Raw genomic sequence first — 16,713 nt, 5'->3', positions numbered from 1 at the left:
TTGAATTTTCTCAGAAGCTTTTGTGCATCTATTGAGATGACCATATGGATTTTCTCCTTCAATTTGTTAATATGTTGTATCACATTGATTGATTTGCATATATTGAAGAATCCTTGCCTTCCTGGGATAAACCCCATTTGATCATGGTGTATGATCTCTTTAATGTGCTGTTGGATTCTGTTTGCTAGTATTTTGTTAAGGATTTTTGCATCTATGTTCATCAGTGATATTGGCCTGTAGTTTTCTTTCTTTGTGACATCTTTGTCTGGCTTTGGTCTCAGGGAGATGGTGACCTCATAGAATGAGTTTGGGAGTGTTTCTCCCTCTGCTATATATTGGAAGAGTTTGAGAAGGATAGGTGTTAGCTCTTCTCTAAATGTTTGATAGAATTCGCCTGTGAAGCCATCTGGTCCTGGGCTTTTGTTTGTTGGAAGATTTTTAATCACAGTCTCAATTTCAGTGCTTGTGATTGGTCTGTTTATATATTCTATTCTTTCCTGGTTCAGTCTCGGAAGGTTGTGCTTTTCTAAGAATTTGTCCATTTCTTCCAGGTTGTCCATTTTATTGGCATAGAGTTGCTTGTAGTAATCCCTCATGATCCTTTGTATTTCTGCAGGGTCAGTTGTTACTTCTCCTTTTTTCATTTCTAATTCTATTGATTTGAGTATTCTCCCTTTTTTTCTTGATGAGTCTGGCTAATGGTTTATCAGTTTTGTTTATCTTATCAAAGAACCAGCTTTTAGTTTTATTGATCTTCGCTACTGTTTCCTTCATTTCTTTTTCATTTATTTCTGATCTGATATTTATGATTCCTTTCCTTCTGCTAACTTTGAGGTTTCTTTGTTCTTCTTTCTCTAATTGCTTCAGGTGTAAGGTTAGGTTGTTTATTTGAGATGTTTCTTGTTTCCTGAGGTAGGATTGTACTGCTGTAAACTTCCCTCTTAGAACTTCTTTTGCTGCATCCCATAGGTTGTAGGTTGTCGTGTTTTCATTGTCATTTGTTTCTAGGTATTTTTTGATTTCCTCTTTGATTTCTTCAGTGATCGCTTGGTTACTTAATAGCGTATTGTTTAGCCTCTGTGTGTTTGTATTTTTTACATAGTTTTTCCTGTAATTGATATCTAGTCTCATAAAGTTGTGGTCAGAAAGGATACTTGATACAATTTCAATTTTCTTAAATTTACCAAGGCTTGTTTTGTACCCAAGGTATGACCTCTCCTGGAGAATGTTCCTAGAGTACTTGAGAAGAAAGTGTATTCTGCTGTTTTTGGATGGATGTCCTATAAATATCAATTAAGTCTACCTTGTTTAATGTATCATTTAAAGCTTGTGTTTCCTTATTTAATTTCATTTTGGATGATCTGTCCATTGGTAAAAGTGGGGTGCTAAAGTCCCCTACTATGATTGTGTTACTGTTAATTTCCCCTTTAATGGTTGTTAGCATTTACCTATGTATTGAGGTGTTCCTATGTTGGGTGCATATATATTACATTGTTATATCTTCTTCTTGGATCGATCCCTTGATCATTATGTAGTGTCCTTCTTTGTCTCTTATAAAAGTCTTTATTTTAAAGTCTATTTTGTCTGATATGAGAATTGCTACTCCAGCTTTCTTTTGATTTCCATTTGCATGGAATATCTTTTACCATGCCCTCACTTTCAGGCTGTATGTGTCCCTAGGTCTGAAGTGGGTCTCCTGTAGATAGCAAATATATGGGTCTTGTTTTTGTATCCGTTCAGCCAGTCTATGTCTTTCGGTTGAAGCTTTTAATCCATTTACATTTAAGGTAATTATAGATATGTATGTTCCTATTATCATTTTCTTAATTGTTTTGGATTTGTTATTGTCGGCCTTTTCCTTCTCCTGTGTTACCTGCCTAAAGAATTTCCTGTAGCATTTGTTGTAAAGCTGGTTTGGTGGTGCTGAATTCTCTTAGCTTTTACTTGTCTGTAAAGGTTTTAATTTCTCTCTCGAATCTGGATGAGATCCTTTCAGGGTAGAGTAATCTTGGTTGTAGGTTTTTCCCTTTCATCACTTTAAATATGTCCTGCCACTCCCTGCTGGCTTGCAGAGTTTCTGCTGAAAGATCAGCTGTTAACCTTATGGGGTTTCCCTTGTATGTTATTTGTTGTTTTTCCCTTGCTGCTTTTAATATATTTTCTTTGTATTTAATTTTTGATTGTTCACTTAATATGTGTCTTGCTGTGTTTCTCCTTGAATTTATTCTGTATGGAACTCTGCGTTTCCTGGACTTGATGATTTCATTTACCATATTAGGCAAGCTTTCAACTATAATCTCTTCAAATATTTTCTCAGTCCCTTTCTTTTTCTCTTCTTCTTCTGGAACCCCTATAATTCAAATCTTGGTGCATTTAATGTTGTCCCAGAGGTCTCTGAGACTGTCCTCAATTCTTTTCATTCTTTTTTCTTTATTCTCCTCTGTGGTAGTTATTTCCACTATTTTATCTTCCAGGTCACTTATCCATTCTTCTGACTCAGTTATTCTGCTATTGATTCCTTCTAGAGAATTTTTTATTTCATTTATTGTGTTGTTCATCATTGTTTGTTTGCTCTTTAGTTCTTCTAGGTCCTTGTTAAACATTTCTTGTATTTCCTCTCTCCTATATTCAAGATTTGGATCATCTTTACTATCATTACTCTGAATTCTTTTTCAGGTAGACTGCCTATTTCCTCTTCATTTGTTAGGTCTGGTGAGTTTTTACCTTGCTCCTTCATCTGCTGTGTGTTTCTCTGTCTTCTCATTTTGCTTTACTTACTGTGTTTGGGGTCTCCTTTTCACAGGCTGCAGGTTTGTAGTTCCCATTGTTTTTGGTGTCTGCCTCCAGTAGCTAAGGTTGGTTCAGTGGGTTGTGTAGGCTTCCTGGTGGAAGGGACTAGTGCCTGTGTTCTGTTGGATGAGGCTGGATCTTATCTTTCTGGTGGGCAGGACTGCCTCCAGTGGTGTGTTTTGGGGAATCTGTGACCTTATTATGATTTTAGGCAGCCTCTCTGCTAATGGGTGGGGTTGTGTTTCTGTCTTGCTAGTTGTTTGGCATGGGTGTCCTGCACTGTAGCTTGCTGGTCTTTGAGTGGAGCTGGGTCTTAGCATTGAGATGGAGATCTCTGGGAGACCTTTCATCATTTGATATTAAGTGGAGCCGGGATGTCTCTGGTGGACCAATGTCCTGAACTCATTTCCTCCACCTCAGAGGCACAGGCTGGACACCTGGCTGGAGCACCAAGATCCTGTCAGCCACATGGCTCAGAAGAAAAGGGAGAAAGAAAGAAATAAAATATAGTTATTAACATAAAAAATAAAAATATATTAAAAATTGGGCTTCCCTGGTGGCACAGTGGTTGAGAGTCCTCCTGCCGATGCTGGGGACATGGGTTCGTGCCCCGGTCCGGGAGGATCCCACATGCAGCGGAGCAGCTGGGCCCGTGAGCCGTGGCCATTGAACCTGCATGCCCAGAGCCTGTGCTCTGCAATGGGAGAGGTCACAACAGTGAGAGGCCCGCATACTGCAAAAAAATAAAATAAAATAAAAAAAAAATGGACAGACAGAACTCTAGGACAAACAGTAAAAAAAAAAAAAAGCTATACAGACAAAATCACACAAAGAAGCATACACACTCACAAAAAAAGGAAAAGGAAAAAAATATATTTATCTATGTATAAAAGAAAGGAAGAGAGCAACCAAGTCAATAAACAAATCTACCAGTGGTAATAAACTTTAAATACTAAACTAAGATAAACATAAAACCAGAAACAAAGTAAATGCAGAAAGCAAACCCCAAGTCTATGTTTGCTCCCAATGTCCACTGCCTCGACTTTGGGATGATTCTTTGTCTATTCAGGTATTCCACAGATACAGGGTACATCAAGTTGATTGTGGAGATTTAGTCCACTGGTCCTGAGGCTGCTGGGAGAAATTTCCCTTTCTCTTCTTTGTTTACACAGCTCCTGGGGTTCAGCTTTGGATTTGGCCCTGCCTCTTTGTGTAGGTCGCCTGAGGGCATCTTTTGGGAAGTCTGAGGTCTTCTGCCAGCATTCAGTAGGTGTTCTGTAGGATTTGTTCCACAGGTAGATGTATTTCTGATGTATTTGTGGAGAGGACAGTGATCTCCACATCTTACTCCTCCGCCATCTTGATGGTCTCCTCATCCTAGTTATTTTTAATAATATCCCTGAAACATGCAAATTTTTATCTTTCATTTTGAAGCCTTCTAAGAACTGTTGTTTTGTTCATCGTGAAGGTGGACCAGATGCATCTAAGATTCTTCCTATTTCTATTCTATGATGTGGGTTCGTGTAATCTACCAGGCATTTACTAAGCATTCATTGTGTACAAACAACATACAAGGTGTCTTGAGGTATTGAAAAACAGAAAGTCTTTGAGAAACTTACTCTACCTGTTTCGGGGACAATTTTACACGTATACACACAACGAGAGTACACGCCTCTTAAATTTCCCCACCTTATCAGCTGTCGACCTCTCACCTAAAAGTTGTCAAACACCTTTCTGTTTTCCTTTGCCCAAAAGCGCTATTATCACTGAGTTCCAAGTCTTTACTAACTGCCAGTATTATATCAGAGACTCTTGACTCTTTCACTATTCTTGAGACACTTCAGGTTGACTTTTTAGGTAGGAAAATTACTGAGATCTTACCATTTGATCGTCACAACAGTACAGTGTTCCTAGGGACACTAATGCAATTTTTTATTTATTCATTTATTTGACACCTTCAGGAGCTTTTTTTCTGAGCTTATAATGTTCACAGGGCTGAGAGTCTAATGAGAGACCGGCAGTTCTAACAAAATGGGAACAACAGGAGCTTTAGGAACCAGAGGAGGAATCTCTATTTCAGGGAACAGTGTCACAAGCATGGAGGCTTTGGGTGGCACTGGACCCAAGCTGAGGTGGGAACAGGAGCATGCACTGATTGACTGCATGGTGAAAGAGAAGGAGAAAGAATGAAAGTGCATTCCAGACAAAGGAGACAACAGTTACTCAACAAATATTTTTGTTAGACACTAGAAACCCAGAGGTGCCAATATAATGCATGAACAATATTGGTGTCCAGGACTACGAAGGCAAAGAACAGTTTATAGCATAGCAACAGCTACTTCTGAATACCATTCTGTGCCAGGTGATGTTCTAAGCACTTTACTTAATATAACTACTTAATTCTCAGAAAAACAGATGAGGAAACAGACTCAGAGAGGCCAAGTTGCTTGCCTGTGACCACATACCTGTTAAAGAATAGAACCACTTCCAATTCAAGCCGACTGACTCTTAACCATGAAAAGATGGTGACCTCTCCTCTCATACCAGATAAGAACCAGGGGTGTGTGCTCGAGGTGATGGGGTGGGGGTGGTGGATAGATCAGGGAAAGTTTTTATTAAATAATTGGTAGGGTTTAGCCAGATAAGGAGAAGGGGCAAATGTGTGCCGACGAAAGTACAGCTCTGGTGGGTAAACTCCTTCTCTGAACTCTGCACCCACCACGGAGTCTATTATAGAAGTGCAACCCTGAACTCTTACAGAAATGAGGCTGCAGAGCATTTTGGCTTTTATTCTAAGAACAAAGAGAGCCCAAAGAAAAGTCTTCAGAAAAACAGAATTAAATTTATACTTTGAAGAGATTATTATAGCTGTTGAATAGAGAATACATTGGATGGGGACAGAATGGGTACAAGAAAACTACAGCTGACTTTTGAACAACATGGGGGTTAAGTAAGGGTGCTGACCCTCTGCACACTCGAAAATTCAAGTATAACTTATAGTTAGCCCACTATAAATGCAGTTACTCTGTATCTGCAGTTCTGTGCCCTTAGATTCAAACAACCTGGGATCGTGTACTAATGTAATATTTACTATTGAAAAAACCTGCATGTAAGTGGACCCAGGAAGTTCAAACCCATGTTGTTCAAGGGTCAACTATAGCTGGAAAGCTATTTTAGTAATTCCAATAAGATGAGATGCCGGCTTCCATCAGCATGGTGGCATAGAAAGGGAGTAGACAGATTTGAAAAAATATATAGGAGGTAAAAAAATTAGGAGGTGACCCTGAAAATGGAAACACAGGAGCAGAAACAGGTTTTCAAGGAAGAGCAGGTCATGACCACCTGGTTCTATATGACTCCAGTGAAGGGGGTGTGATGGCATATAGGTAGGTTTATAGGAGATGGGAAGAGAGAGAAGGCAGGTCCCAATCCATGAAAGGCCTTATCTGTTAAGCTAAGGGGTATAAAGTTCCTCTTGAAAGCTAAGAGATGCCACTAAAGTTTTCTTTCTGTATAGCTTGCTTTTTTATACAATTTTTTAAAACTTTGGAATAGTTTTAGATTTACAGAAAAGTTACAAAGATAATACAGAGAGTCCTCATATACTCTTCACCCAGTTTCCCCTAATGTTAACATCTTACATAATCATAGCACATTTGTCAAAACTAAGAAACCAACATTTACACTTGACTACCCACTAAACTCCAGATTTTATTCAGGTTACATCTGTTTTTGCACTAATGTCCTTTTCCTGTGCCACAGTCTCATCCATGGTACCACATTATATTTTCATAATCATGTGTCCTTAGGCACCTCTTGGTGAAAGCACTTTCCCAATCTTTTCTTGTTTTTCATGACCTTGACAGTTTTGAGGAGTACTGCTCTGAAGTTTTGTAGACTGTCTCTCAATTTGGTTTGCCTGAAGTTTTTCTCATGATTAGATTGAAACGTTACAAGATTTTAAGAATAAGAACACGACGAATTCCATTTTCATTTAGAAAGCTCGCTCTGGACATCGAACGAGAACTAGAGTGTTGGTTTCTAATTTAGTGATAATGCTTTCTGCAATGTGAGACTTGAGGTGATTTCTGAACTTTCATCTCTGTAATTCTTTCATCTTGTTTCAATGCTTTATATGGAATGCAGGTCATTTTATTTTTGAAAAACAAAAGAGTGATTTTTCTTTCAAAAGAAAAACTGGCAGCAAACAAATAATGTGTCAGCAGTGATTAATTCTGAGTGATTAGAATATGGATGATGGTTATTCTCTTCTCTTGGATTTTTCTCGATCTTTAAAAATGCCAAAAGTTAAAAAAGGAAGAGGAAAATTTTTTTAAATGATCCTATAAAATAAGAAGGAGGAGGAGAAGATGGGAAGCAGAGGATCAGATAAGAGACTATTGCAGGAAACAGTTCAGGTGAGAGAGATTCTGGAGGCTTGAACTTGGCAGTGAAAAAATGGAAGAGATACTCAGTAAATGGAGTCCAGAGGCCATGGTGACTGATTGGATATGGGGCTCAGGAGAAGGGGAGAGCCTCTGGTTTCTGTCCTAGCAACTCGTGGTGGTAATGCCATTCATAGAGTGAGGGAACCCCAAAGGAACAGCAGGTTTGGTGAGTAAGGACTGACTTTAGTTGTAGATGTGCAGGCAGTGGGACGTCGCATCTGACACTATTGACTTTTCTTCATTTCTTTTTGACCCTATGTTTTTAGAAGACATTCTTTCTGTTTTTTTTTTCCCACAAGTCTCAGACCACTTATTCAGTATCTTTTTCTAAAATTCTCATTATGCCTCTTGTAGAACCCAGGTATTCCTAAAATAACCATTGTTCAGATTGTACCCCTCTGTTTCTAGATTCATGACCATTATTTCTAGATTCATTTAACAATTCTAGTATGAGAGTGTTTCATGCTTGGTAATTGCAGTCACTGTTGCTTTTGTTGTGGTCATCCATTTACAATGCTTGGTGTCAGTTTATTTATCTCTTGTAAAAATAAAAAAAAGTAAAAAAGAATTCTAGGCTGTCAAAACTAAGAACCGAGATAGGTACATCACTATGAACTAAACTACAGATTTTATTCAGATTTCCCCAAGTTTTAGACTAACATCTTTTTTTTCTTTTCTGTACCAGGATACCATAACTTTCCCTATTTCTCGTGGCAAAAGCAGAGTGAAAAGATTTCCCTCTACCTTTGCCACGTCCCAGAAATATGAGCTTAGGACTAAGTTAAACACTCTGAAGATGCTTCTTCATTCATGAAATGAGAATAATAGTAATACCAGCTCTGCCTTATTCAGAGTGATTTTGTGAGAATCACAAATGTGGAGTATGGGTGCTTAGTCTGTTGAAGCTACTAAAACAAAATACCAGACAGAGTGGCTGATAAACAACAGAAATTCATTTCTCACAGTTTGGGAGACTGGAAGTCCGGGATCTGGGTACCAATATGGTCCGGTGAGGGCCCTCTGGGCCACAGACTTCTCGTTGTATCCCTCACATGGGAAGGAAGGGGCAAGGGAGCTCTCTCGGGTCTCTTTTATAAGGGCACTAATCCCACTCCATTTGCTCCATCCTCATGACCTAATCATTTCCCAAAGTCCCCACCTCCGTGTACCATCACCTTAGGGGTTAGATTTCAATACACAAATTTGGGGCAGGCACATTCAGACCACAGCAGGTACCCCAAAATACTTTAAAATATTTAAAGCTGCACAGACATAGGGCATACGATCTTTCAAGTTAAACACTGGCTTTCATTTACTGCTAACAGGAATAGAACTAACATATGGGTGACTGACAAGATCAGATAATCAAAACATTATGTATACTTGGCTTAGAAATGTATTATTGAAGCATGTTTACATTTAAATATGGATGTGTCTAATATTCTGGCAATTTAGTTCAAACAAAATACTGATGCCGGGGCTTCCCTGGTGGCGCAGTGGTTGGGAATCTGCCTGCCAATGCAGGGGACGTGGGTTCAAGCCCTGGTCTGGGAGGATCCCACATGCCGCAGAGCAACTGAGCCCGTGCGCCACGACTACTGAGCCTGCGTGTCTAGAACCTGGGAGAGACCGTGACAGTGAGGGGCCCGCACACCGCGATGAAGAGTGGCCTCCACTCGCTGCAACTAGAGAAAGCCCTTGCACAGAAACGAAGACCCAACACAGCCAAAAATAAATTAATTAATTAAAAAAAAAATACTGATGCCAAATTGAAGATCCAATACAGAAAGTGCTAAGATGTCCAGTCTTCTCTTTCTGACCCCTGCTCAGCTTCTCTCTGTAAACCAGTCCATCCTGGGAACTGTCCTTCACCAACAAGGACACTTACCTTTTCTCCCGTACTCCCTCAGATGGCTTCAACATGTGGGTTCCCAAAAAAGCCACTCAGTGAGGTGCAAAGTAATAGAGGAACTGCATGAAAGTTTCACAAAATCTTTACAGTAAATATTTAAACTTACCCCTGAAAAACAAATTAAGCCAAGTTTTACACAAGCTGCTGAGACGGACAGTAGGATGTGCTTGCATCAGTAATGTGGATTATCCATCAGAAGAAAACTATTTCATATCTGCAGTTAACTACCGTGTCAGCCTCCTCACGCACTTCCCTCTCTCAGCATTTGACCGGCAGGATAGTTCCCCTTAAATGCCTCTATATCAAATGCAACAACAATATCTGAAATTTCAAGCTAAACTTACAGCCTGTCTCGAGCAAAGGTATAAAATTCACAGCAATAGACTTCTATTCTAAACCCACCTGAGGCTTCTTCTCTGATCTACTGTCTTATTTTCCCGTCTCAGTTTTCTTAAATCTAATTTTTACTTATTTTGATCTTATGATATATGTGCCTTCATAAACTATCCTTGGAAAGTACTCTTTTATGAGATACATCTTGGCAAACTATCTTCATACATCCTTTTAAAAACAAGACAGGGCTTCCCTGGTGGCGCAGCAGTTAAGAATCCACCTGCCAATGCAGGGGACACGGGTTTGAGCCCTGGTCTGGGAAGATCCCACATGCTGCAGAGCAGCTAGGCCCGGCTGCTACAACTACTGAGCCTGTGCTCTAGGGCCCACAAGCCACAGCTACTGAGCCCATGCACCACAACTACTGAAGCCTGCACTCTTGGACCCCGTGCTCCACAACAAGAGAAGCCACTGCAATGAGAAGCCCGTCCACACAACTAGAGAAAGCCCGCACACAGAAACGAAGACCCAATGCAGCCAAAAATAAATAAATAAAATAAATAAAATTTTTTTAAAAACCAAGACAAAGTAAAATAAATACAAACAAATAAACAAATAAATCTGTCTTTATGTTCTCTTTTCTTTTCAAAAATTCACCTTTCCCAGGGAATTCCCCAGCAGGTCCAGTGGTCAGGACTCTGCGTCTTCACTACAGAGGGCCCGGGTTCAATCCTTGGTCGGGGAACTAAGACCCCACAAGCCGCATGGAGTGGACAAAAAAAAAAAAAAAAAGAAATGTGTTGGAGCTAGCTAGAGATGATGGCTGTATAACACTGTGAATGCACTAAATCCACTGAATTGTTCATTTTTAAATGGTTTATGTTATGCTATATGAATTTCACCTCAATAAATTTTTTTTTAAAATAAACTCTGCTAGCAAGTCCATCAGCCTCCAATATCTGCCTATTCCATTCTATTCTGATCCCCTGCTGACAGTTTCATCTTCCTGGAACACCACTTTCATTAGGAACACACTATGGTTTCCCTTTCCATCAAGGTTAAACTCATCTGCCTTCAATGATCAGGGTCCCCAAACTAATTTTCCATAAATGCCACTACACATCATGCATGTCTCCTCAAGAAATTTCAAATGTGGCCTCTCATTTCTCGGGCCAGTAGTCTCAATCTCTACCTAAATTCTCCATTGACCGTCTTTCATCTTATTCTAACTTCTCTTTGGATCACTCACATCTCCCTTCTCTGAACTCTTAATGCATTCAGAGTTCTAAAGAATGTAGTGCTTTCATTTGATATGTAAAATAGGTACTACCTAACTAGAGCCTAAGTTCTTTTAAGGCTAAATATCATGTCAGAGACATCATTGATTCTCACGCTGCCTGCTTCACTTTTGGGAATCTAGGAAGGACTGAAGAAATGCTTCATTGATTACTCATTAACTACTGCTCCGGAAAGTTAATCACCTGTTTCTCTTTCCGCTAAGCCATAGTATACCCTTTGTTTGGAACCATCCGCAACCTGCGCTGTGAAGTCTTCTCTTTCCATTCCTTATATAGCAAGAAATAGCTTCTCTAATTTAGGGGAAATTGACGATATGCCATCTAACAAAGAAGCACCATTAAGACACAGGCTCAGGATCTTTGAGATAGGATAAAAATGTCAATTTACATTAACCATCTTTCCTTCACAGGGAATTCCTGAAGCCACACTCCTTACATTTGCTGTGCTCTATGGAAAGAACAGATAGTCATAGGCGGGAAGGCTGATCGATATCTATGGAATAATGCTTAGGAAAAACACTTCAATATATGCCCCCCTCAACTAAAAAACAAACAAAACCAAAAATAAATCATTACTTGAAAATGCCAAATTCTTTTGTTCAACCAACTAGTCTTTTACAGCCCCGTTCACCCTCCCTTGTCCAGCATATTTATCACGTGGCATAAAGGGAAAAGCATTACTGTGCTGAAGCTTATGTAAGAGGTTATGGTTGGGTAAAAGGGGGACATATGGAAATCAGTTAAAGTAAGAGTTCAAAGAGTGAAGCTGGAATTAGGGGAGAGATTTTACCTCTAGACTTGGAACATCCCAACGCTTAAATTTTTTACAAGCTCAGCTAAGAATAAAGACAAGCCTAACAGGTCTTCCAATTTTAAGTAGCTTTCCTTTCTGAGAAGCAAGAGTGCTACACTCTATAACAAAGGTATAGGTAGATTGAAAGTAGGAGCAAATATATATATATCAACACCCAATAGTTATAGATCCAAACACAGTGGGAATCTGATAAGTGTTAAAATCAGCATAAGAAAGAGATTCCAGTTATCTCTAACATCATGATTATATCATCATGTTTATATAATATGTGTTAGTAAGTCCATAAACTTTGTTGTTTTGTACATTTATATATTTATTTTTTCCCGTGATTAAGGTTTTTTTTTTAACGTATTTTTTATATTTTCATGAGCAATTCCACTTTGGCTTCAGAACAACATTTTTCCACCCACATGGAAAACCCTGCCAAACCTTCAAGGTTTTGCAATATTCTTTTGTAGTATTCCTTTTATCAGGGAATCAAGCAAATATTAATTTTTTTTCTAAAGAGAGAACTATGCTTCCCTGGCAAGCACCTAAGTTACAGTGTGATATAATGTGAACTATCAACACATTCTGTATGTTCTCCAAAGACTTCAATCAAGATACCATGGTAGCTGTTAACTTCAATGAAAGGTGTATGTGTGGAATTAAGGGGCCAAACCTGGCTCAGAGCCCTTAAGCATTTTCATGAACAAATACATAATTTAAGACTCTTGTTATCTTTTTTCCTGGCCAGTTCATATGATGAATCACTTCATTTTTCACAAGCCCAGGACTCCTAAGATGCAGTGGTTCTTAGATATCCTGCAGTGGGACCCTTTATTCAACACAGAATACCTTTACCATGGAAAACCAGACAGGTTTGAAAGCAGAGATGACCTGGTCTCAATTCACTGACAGGACATTAGCCCTAGAAACTACAAAGTGCCTTTATTTCTTGAGGTTTAAATTCATTGAAAAGCCACCATGGCAGCAGTTTGAAAGAGAAGAAAGACGACTGTGGAAGAAATAGAAGAAAAAAAATCAAAGAAGGAGGAATGCCAAGGAATTTAGTCTCTAGGACACACTTGAGGCTTGAGATAGCACACCCAAGTTTGATTTCTCTCCAGACTCCTGGATGGAATTGCACTTGTGGAAATCCTGGCTCAGATGTGCCCTCCTGGAAAGTTAATGTAGCTTAAAATTTAAGATTGTTTTAGTCTTAAATACCAGCAGCATCAAACCAATACCAATTAGAAACCAGAAAAAAGGAAATGAGATTTATTGGCCAAAACCACAAGTGACACTATGGGCAACACAGCTCGGGGCTCACCAAGGAAAGGATTATTCTCCCATGATTTAGACTAACAGATCCACACTCTAAAAGCCTCCCTGTCCTTTAATTAAAAGAAGCACATTTGGAGGATAGAAGTATGCCTATGCATAATGAGTCATCCCAGAGCATATAATTTTAAGCCTGTAACTCATTATCAATTTAAATCATATAGGATCTGGAACGCTATGATAGATGCTAACACTGGCAAAGGAACGAAGCCTCACACTAGTAAGTCAGTGTGTGTGTGTGTGTGTGTGTGTGTGTGTGTTGTGTGGTGTGTTGTTTGTTTGTCCCACCCATGAATATAATAGTATTAACAAATGACGCCATATGGAGCATTCATTTCTGAGGTTCCTTGTTTGACCAGGCCACAGTGGCTATTTGATCAAACTATTATAGGTATCCCTCTTTACCAATGAGGAAATCAAGATGAATAATGAAAGGTTTCTCAAGACCATACATAGAAACATGTAGTTTCTCTTCAGAAACTGAGCTCAGTCTCGGAAAGGAAGAAGTCACCCTGCATTCATCAGACCCATTTACCCATTCATTGCAAAATAGTAATCACATCCCACCAAGCAATGGTCATTCATTCATTAAGTCACCTGGCCCTACCTACTCATATGAAAACCTCTCTCAAAAAATGGAAGAGTTGGGGAGTTCCTGAGAACGGAGTACCAGTGCTTCTGACTCGTATCTCCATGTCAAACTCCTTGTAAAAGTGGCGCAGTGGTTAAGAATCTGCCTGCCAATGCAGGCGTCACGGGTTCGAGCCCTGGTCCGGGAATATCCCACATGCCATGGAGCAACTAAGCCCGTGAGCCACAACTACTGAGCCCGCACTTTAGAGCCTGTGAGCCACAACTACTGAAGCCCATGTGTCTAGACCCTTTGCTCTGCAACAAGAGAAACCACCGCAATGAGAAGCCTGCGCACCGCAACGAAGAGTAGCCCCCGCTCGCCGCAACTAGAGAAAGCCTGTGTGCAACAATGAAGACCCAACACAGCTAATAATTAATTAATTAATTATTTTAAAAAACTATTGAAAGAAAAAAAGAATGAATGGGAAAAACCTGAGAGTAATGTAGTTCCTTCCCTTCATGTCGACCAGTATGAATTACCACTGTTTCCCAGAGTTACACATTCTGCCAGGAGAGGAAAGGGTAGGGAGCATGACCGGGGACAGACTGGCATCCTACTCTATATGTAAATGAAGTCTACCTGATATTATTTTAGATGATTTGCTTGAACATAGGAAACTTGTTTTATTTAATACTTCTCAGTAGTCAGTGAGTTCATACCACAACACTCTGGAGAGATTATAAACTCTACTTAGTAGATGAGGACAAAAAACAAAGTGACTTGTCTTTGGTCATAATGTGAATCAACAGCAAACTCTTGTGCAACTTTAAAAAGTATCAGTAAGGTTACCATTCTACTCTTTTCGGTGTACAAGAAAGTCAAAGCATGGTCATAATCTCTTAGACTTTAGGGTCGAACGTATTGCTGTAATGGTTGTTTCTCTGTAAGGTCAGTTTTCCGTAGTTCAGATTTTTGTAAAGTGCAGCATGGTTATCACACGAAGGTAAGCAGATAGACAATATGTAAAGAATCTACTTACCTCCACTTTATAAGCATTTAATTGGGCAGTTGGATAACCTTTTAACAAATATTTATTGATTGAATTCAAGACAGTGGATTGACAATACACCAGTAAAATATTGCTAAACATAAGTATAGATTTTAGCTTAAAATAACAAAGAGATGGGGAGGCCTGAAGATGGGGGATACATCAGTGAATAGGAGATTTAACAAATTTCTGGGAGACAGAAAGCAGGTGTAGCAGTGATAACTGATGAAGCCAATTGGTTTTGTCAGAGTATTAAAATCATAAAGTAAGAACAGGATACTATGGAAAGTGAAAACTAAGAAAATATGACAAAGATATAAGAATTAAAATATAATCATCAAACATATGATCCAGTAATTCCACTCATAGATATATATCCAAGAAAAAATGAAAACATACGTTCACACTAAAATTTCCACTTGAAAGTTCATAGCAGTATTATTTTTATAAAAAATAGTGGAAAACCCCCCCCAAATGTCCATCATCTGATGAATGGATAAACAAAATGTGTTATGTCCATACAACAGAATATTATTAAACCATAAATAGAAATGAAGTACTGACACATGCTACAACACAGCTGAGCCTTAAAAGCATTATGCTAGGTGAAAGAAGCCAGATGCAAAAAGCCTCATATTGGGGCTTCCCTGGTGGCGCAGTGGTTGAGAGTCCTCCTGCCGATGCAGGGGACATGGGTTCATGCCACATGCCACGGAGCTGCTGGGCCCGTGAGCCGTGGCCGCTGAGCCTGTGCGTCCAGAGCCTGTGCTCCACAAGGGGAGAGGCCCGTGTACCACAAAAAGAAGAAGAAGAAGAAGAAAAAAAAGCCTCATATTGTATGATTCCATTTATATGAAATATACAGAATATGCAAATCCATAGAGAAAAAGTAAATTAGTGTGTGCCAGGAGCTGGGGAAATGGAGAGGGTTTCTTTTTGTGGTGATGTAAATATTCTAAATTTTAAAAGTCCATAGTTGTGATAGTTACACAATTCTGTGAATGTACTAAAAGCCATTGAATTATTGTACATTTTAATGGATGAATAGTATAGTATGTGAATTGTATCTCAACAAATATAAAGATATAGATAGATATAAAATCATCAAGCAAATAATCAAGAAAATATCCCAGAGCTGAATAACCAAAAAACACCCTTACTTAAATATGTCATTGGGAAATTTCCAAAATCCAAGAACAAAGTGAAGATTCTAAAATCGTATAGATTCTCATCTACAAAGGAATGAGACTCACTCTGGTGTTGGACATCTCATTGGCAGCACTGGACACCAGAAGACAGTGCTTTCAATGCTTGGAGGGAAAATGATTTCAATACAGAATCCTTTATATAATCAAACTATAAATCAAATAAAACTCAAGGAGGACTAAGAAAATTTCCCTCCCATATGTCCCTCTTTAAAGAGTTTCCTAAGGATGTGCTCCCACAAAATGTAGATGGAAAACCAAGAAGAAAGAAAATATATTTGGAAAGCAGAAAATTCAACCAAGTAGAACAAAAAGAAAGAAGTCTCAAAATTGTAGCTGTGAACCAGGTTTGTGAAGAACAACCGTGCAGATTGTAATGAGAGGACAGAGACTCCTAGAAGATATCCAAGAACATTCCCTTTATTCCAGGAACTGGATACAACCTTTGAGAAAGAAACACAACTTAAGCATGAGAGAAAGGTGCATAAAGATGTGAGTTTAAAAAGTCCTCATCTCCCATAATAGTCATTTCCCATAACAGAAAATCAATTGAAAATCTAAAATAAAAAAGAAATAAAGAGCTAAGTATACTATTTAGTGAAATGAAGGTAACGATCAGAAGAACTTAAATCAAAAAAGGTTAAAAATTAAATGTAGTTCCCTCTGGTAATCAAGATTAACAGTGGAGATAAGTGAGGAAAGGGGATGATTTTTTTCTGCTTATAAACCCTTTTATAGTATTTTTTAACCATAATTATGTATTGTTTAGATTAAATTGTTTTAATATTTAAAAATAAAATGTATTCGCTTATCACTTACCAAATGTAAAGTACTATGTTAAGGTATAAAGTGAGATACAAAGTTGAATAATTTATGGTTTCCATGGGGTGAAACCAAATATACACACCAACTATGGAACTTCTTTGTAAACTGAAGTAAATATTGTAAGAAATGTTACCCCTCCCCCC

The sequence above is a fragment of the Phocoena phocoena genome, chromosome 18 (genome assembly GCF_963924675.1).
Source record: "Phocoena phocoena chromosome 18, mPhoPho1.1, whole genome shotgun sequence".
Taxonomy (NCBI): Eukaryota; Metazoa; Chordata; class Mammalia; order Artiodactyla; family Phocoenidae; genus Phocoena; species Phocoena phocoena.
The sequence above is the reverse complement of the archived record's forward strand: the minus strand, read 5'-3'. Positions refer to the sequence as shown.